Genomic DNA, 5,781 nt, shown 5'->3' on the forward strand with positions numbered 1-5,781 from the left:
TTTATTTATTTGTGTGTGTGTGTGTGTGTGTGTGTGTGCGTGTGTGGCCAGCTCAGCCCACCAGGGGGCGGGGCTGACTGGCATGTGGTGCTGGGGGATTGAACCGTGGTCCCTGTACTTTGCTAAGCTTGTTCTAAGTAGGTGCTTTAGACCACTGAGCCATCTCACCAGCCCCATAAGTTTCTAAATATTTCCAACATTGACGTTGTTTTTTTTTTTTAAATAAAGTCTTAGTTAACATTTAATTCAGGGCTGGAGAGATAGCTCAGAACATGACTCACAATTATTCTATTGTAAACACATCCTAAGTATTTAATAAATAGTTGCACAATGAACTAATTAGTGAATTATATTTAGAGCCTGGACACTGAAAGAAAAGACCAAGGGAGGTGAGGAGAGAGCAAGAGCTGACTTGGGAGAAGGCTCTTGAGGCTGGAGGTCGGTGCTTGCTGAGAACAGAGAGCAGCAACTGAAAGAGGAAGGCAGAAGGCACTAGGGCGCATTTTTTGTGGGATCCAAATGTTCCAAATCTCAGCAAGTCTTCTTTCTCTGCTTTTGTTTTTATGTTTATTTCTCTCTTTTCTCCCCTTCTCTGCTGTTTTTCCTTCTTCACTGTTTTTATTTCTAGCTAACTTATGTCATAGACCAAATGAGAAGCTATACTAATAATCTTTTTTCTTTCTTTCTTCTTTAAATGTATTTAGTACCGGGTCTCACTACACAGCTTGGACTCGTAGTGATCCTTCTGCTTTCAGTCTCCCCAGCACTGGGATTACAGGCATACACTACCATGGCCAGTCTTGTGGTGCCAGGGATGGAACCCCGGTCCCTGCACTTGCCTAAGCAGGCACTTAGTCTGCTGAACTCTCGCAGGCCCTACACTAATAATCGTTAGACCAAGTTCTTTTCAAAATTTTTATTGTTGAATTCATTTAAACCTGTACATTCTATAGAAACTTGACACATCCCAAAGAGAAAGTAATGACAAATAAGTCTGCCTTCATTCCCTGTGTCTGACACACTCATTTCTCTCTCATAAAGAAACTAGTTTTTAATGTGTATTTGTCCTGAGATTTTCTGGATGTGTACAAGTGTATTGTAAATATGGTCACCAGAGCAGATTAGATGTCAGGAAGCAGAAAAGAAGGCAGATTTGGGATTGTGGAATATTAACTGAGGTGGATGTCTGTGAAAGGACAAAGGAGACAGAATCAGACAGACAGAATGCAAATGACCACATTGCCATAACAAAACCTTAGCAAGCTTCACGGGCCCATCCATGACACATGTGGCACATCAAAGTTCTGCTTGAACAGGGCCAGCATGGCTAACCTTCACGTTGCCAGCATGGTCAGTCATTTTGGACCACACAATAAGGATATGCTCTCGGATGAAGTATTGTTCTGAAGCTGAGCTAAACAGACCAATCTTTGCACTAAAGGTGATTTTCTGGTAGCTGCCAGAAGCCAGGACCAGTCCTCCTTTGAAGTCTTCCTTTGCCTTCACCTCTGTCCATCTCAGTGCTAGTTGGACATACTTCTCCCAATTGGCCTTTCCACTTTTATTGCATCCTATTCTAAGACAAACTGAGAAGAGGAAGATTACAAGGAGGAGCTCTGATTCCTGCTACAGCATCTGGTGTCAGAACCACAAATGACACTCATCATCTTCCTCCTGCACTCTCTACCCTAGAGTACTTTCATGCTCAATCACCCCCTTCGCTGGTCTTGGTGGCTCAGCTGGTGGGGTAATCAGATCTCATCTCTGGTCTCTACTACTCTTGGGTCATGTCTCCTTTCCACACAAAGTGGATGACCAGGTGCACCTTTCAGTGTTCTGCCTACTGGAAGAATTTTTCTCGCTCATTGTCCCGCAAGGTCATTGTTTAGTGAAGCAGTAGTATGTCTGCAGTCCATTTGCAACTTCTTCTGTGTGATGAACTTGCTTCTCTAAAGCAAACTCAGACCTTTTCCTCTCCTGAGCTGGATATAAGAGATCCTCACATGTCTAGAGGTGAGAGCTGAGTGTGTAGTCTCAAATGGCTGCTCTAGCCTGCCTCCACAAGCAGCTTGCCGGTGTGCACTGGCCCTGCTCATGCTTGAGACCATATATCCACCTCCTAGTTCTTCCTGCAAAAGGGTGTTTCCTCTCCCATTCTACCTCTCCTGCTTCTCTTATGCATCGACCACAGCCAAAGGGTGCAGAACCATTTGTACTGGTTTAAACAAGGGAATGCTGCCTTGCTCCTGGGTGTAAGCCTCTTACTCTAAAGACCTGTGTTTTGTTTTTTCTGGAATCTGAAATGTTCAGCTGTCTTGTTTTTACTCTTTGAATATGGCAGTCCTTGCTCATACTCCAGAGCTTTGGAAGTATTCTGATTAAATCTTGAGATTGTGTCCATGTTTATCATGGTTTCTATGGTTTCAGGTGACATCTAAGAAGAGAAACAACAATGCCAACCCTAGAGTTTCCTCTCAAAGCTGGAGGACTTGCAAAGTCTTCACTGTGAAAATAAAAGCCAAGTTTTTGCTCACTGGACTCTGATACTGATCTAGGATGAGTAACTAAGAAATTGAACCCCAAAATTCCAAGATGGAATTGAATCAAATATAAGGAATCATTTCAAATTTTTAAGTCATACAGAAATGTTAAAAATAAAAATTTCTCCTGAGCTTAAAAATGTGTTTAACTAAATAGTGATGGTATATAACTGAGTTTAGTCATTCTCCTATTGCTATAATTTCGACCTTAAGTTGCCCCAAAGACCTATATTATTGAAGGCTTTCCCTCTGCATGGTGTTATTGGAGGTTTGGAAACCTGAAGAAGCAGGGTGTAGTGGGGCTTTGGGTCCTCAGGCCATCCAAATGAGATTGTGAAAGGTTGATCTCTTTCTCTTTTTTTCCTCCTTAGCCATGAAGTAGCAGGCCTCATGTGCCAGGCTGTACCACCATGTTCTACTTCCCTGCCACAGGCCCAAAATAATGGAGTCAGAGACTAAATCCTCCAAATAACTTTTTCTCTTTATAGCCTTATTACCTCAGATGTTTGTTACAGTAATCAAAACTGACCAATATACCCTTGCTAAGTTGGCAGGTGTAGAGTAGAATTTAAGAGAATGGGCTTTGGAATTCAGGAGTTCTGGATTCAGGTATTTATGACATTGGGGAGGGGGACAAAAACCTCACTTCACTGAGCTCCAATTCTTTGTTTGTGAATGGGGATAAATAACCAGCATTCGCAGTTTTTAGGGGAAATAAACTAGATAAAATATATAAACCATTCATTCTAGTGTCCAGTGCATGGAAAGTTCCTGACAAATGGGAAAACAGGAAATCTCCAAGGGTAATGTAGAGATTATATAGCACTGATTGTTAAAAAGATGCCTGCTGTGGGCATGGTTGTCCTTTGGTTTGGTTAAATCACCTTTCCATGAGGAGCTTAGTATACTAACGAACACCCTAACTTCAGTCAGACAGAGATGGGGTCTATTGCAGTTCAGAAATGTACTAATAGGGTAACTTTTGGGAATTCTTTCACCCTTCTGAGCTTTGATTTCCTATTTCTTTTTTTTTTAATTTTTATTTATGTGTGTGTGTGTGTGTGTGTGTGTGTGGCCAGCTCAGCCCACCAGGGGGCGAGGCTGGCTGGCATGTGGTGCTGGGGGATTGAACGCAGTCCCTGTGCTTTGCTAAGCTTGTTCTAAGTAGGTGCTTTAGACCGCTGAGCCATCTCACCAGCCCCAGATTTCCTATTTCTAAAAAAAATGGACATAACACTGGCTTTATTGAGCAATGGGGAATGAATAAGATGACCAGCGTTCAGATCCACAGCACAGTGAGCAATAGCTCTCCCCTACCATCTGCAGAGTGTCTTACCTCCATGCTTATCTGTGTCACTGCTTTTTGTAACACTTTTGCCACACAGGGGGAGAATGTGTAACTTGAAAGGGTTACTGATCCCTCGAAACCCTCAGATCACAGATAAACTCATTTCCCGATCATGCCACGTAAGCCAACGATCTGGCTTTGATGACCTGATCACACATTGGGGACCACATGAAGGCTGCCACTCAGAGCTGTACTCCTGATCAAAGTGCCGAAGTAGGCTTCTTCTGTCACATACACTGGGGATGCACTAAAGGACACAATGGAAAGGACACGAGTCCCCCAAAGGAACATCACTCACAGATCAAGTGTCTGGTGGTCCTTCTGGAAGAGTGGGAACTCCAGCCGGAGGGATAAAGGCACCTCATCCCTGTATCAACTTCTTGAGCTGTATGCATGTATAAACTCAGCATGTTAAAAATAGCCACATGAAAGCCATAAAGCACATAAAAGCCGAAAAGCAACTGTTTTGTTGAAAAGATTAGTTTCTAGCCTATCAATGTAATTTTAATACTTATGAAAGTCTTGTCAAATATGAAGAAAAAACACCAATTGGTAGAAGATGAATTTTAAAAAATTAAAAGCTTCAGAAAATTCTGTATATTTTATAGATTGATAATTTATTTAATTACTCTTATTATGAAAGTCATGGAAGCATGTTACTGGGAAATAAAAATACAGGCAAAAATATGAATGAAGAAGCCCTATAATTTTTTAGAAGCCTTATAATTTTATCTGCCTGGAGAAAAACCATTCTGAAGAATATCTTTTAGTTATTTTCTCTGTGTATATTTATGTGTTTTTAAAACAGAAAAGGAATCATCTCATATAAATTGTCTCCCAACATAAACAGATTTTATTTATTTTTAATGTTGGCTACTTTGATTCTAATTTTGTCATTATAAACATTACAGAGCAGTTATAGCTACACAATGACTAAGAAAAGAATGCAATTTTTAAAACTTGAAAACATTATTCTGAAAATGCACAAAACTGTTTAGAGATTTATAAGAGAAAACAATCATCCCCCATGGCATATCAACTGTATGCACAGAATCCTTGGAAATACTCAATTTTGATCAAATTATAATTTTAATTAAATTAATATGTCAACTAACTTGTTTTCCTACCAGGCTGATCACCTCTTCATTTCTTCCTCTTCCAGTCCCGTTCCAATTGCTGTCCATGTGGCACACTGTGGTGTAACATCCAGATGTTCTCTGTCCAGCCCACTCACCTTGCCTCTTTTCCTTTGGAACACCAGTCCTGATAATTTTTAGCTTTTGATTAATCCCCAAATTTGTTTTCTGTCATCTTCCCCCTGGCTGTGGCACACTATTGGGGAAAAGCATTAAAGACTTATTTATTTAGGGGTTGCTATGTGTGTTTGCTAGCTAGCCTCAACTGGACAAGCTTCTTGTCTTGACCTTCTTTCAAAACTACCATTTTTTATGCTGCATAATGGCTGCATGGCTGGGTTATATTCATCATGTCAAGCCTCAAGTTCTTGGTTTATAAAAATAAAGGTAATAGCCATTGCTTTGGGCAGGAAATGGGGGCAACACTGAAACCTATGTTGTAGGAGAAGAGGGAAGTAACATTTTCTCTTGATAATTAAACTAGATAATTGTACATGATTGCATTTGTTGTCTATACACCAAACAGTAGGCATGAGTTCATAAATTGTCTACAAGCCAAAACACTGTCTGACTATGTGATGGAATGGTTCACGAACAAATGCACAAAACTCTAACCCTAAAGGAGCAAAGTGGTAAACAGACTGCAAAGTGACAGAGCTGCTTATGGAAAGTTGGTGGACGGCAGACTCAACCAGGAGGAAGTATGAAAAGTTCCGCGTCTCGGTAACAGGGCTCTGCACACCCACCTGTGCTTTGA

Source organism: Octodon degus, unplaced genomic scaffold (genome assembly GCF_000260255.1).
Source record: "Octodon degus isolate 3935 unplaced genomic scaffold, OctDeg1.0 scaffold00071, whole genome shotgun sequence".
Classification (NCBI taxonomy): domain Eukaryota; kingdom Metazoa; phylum Chordata; class Mammalia; order Rodentia; family Octodontidae; genus Octodon; species Octodon degus.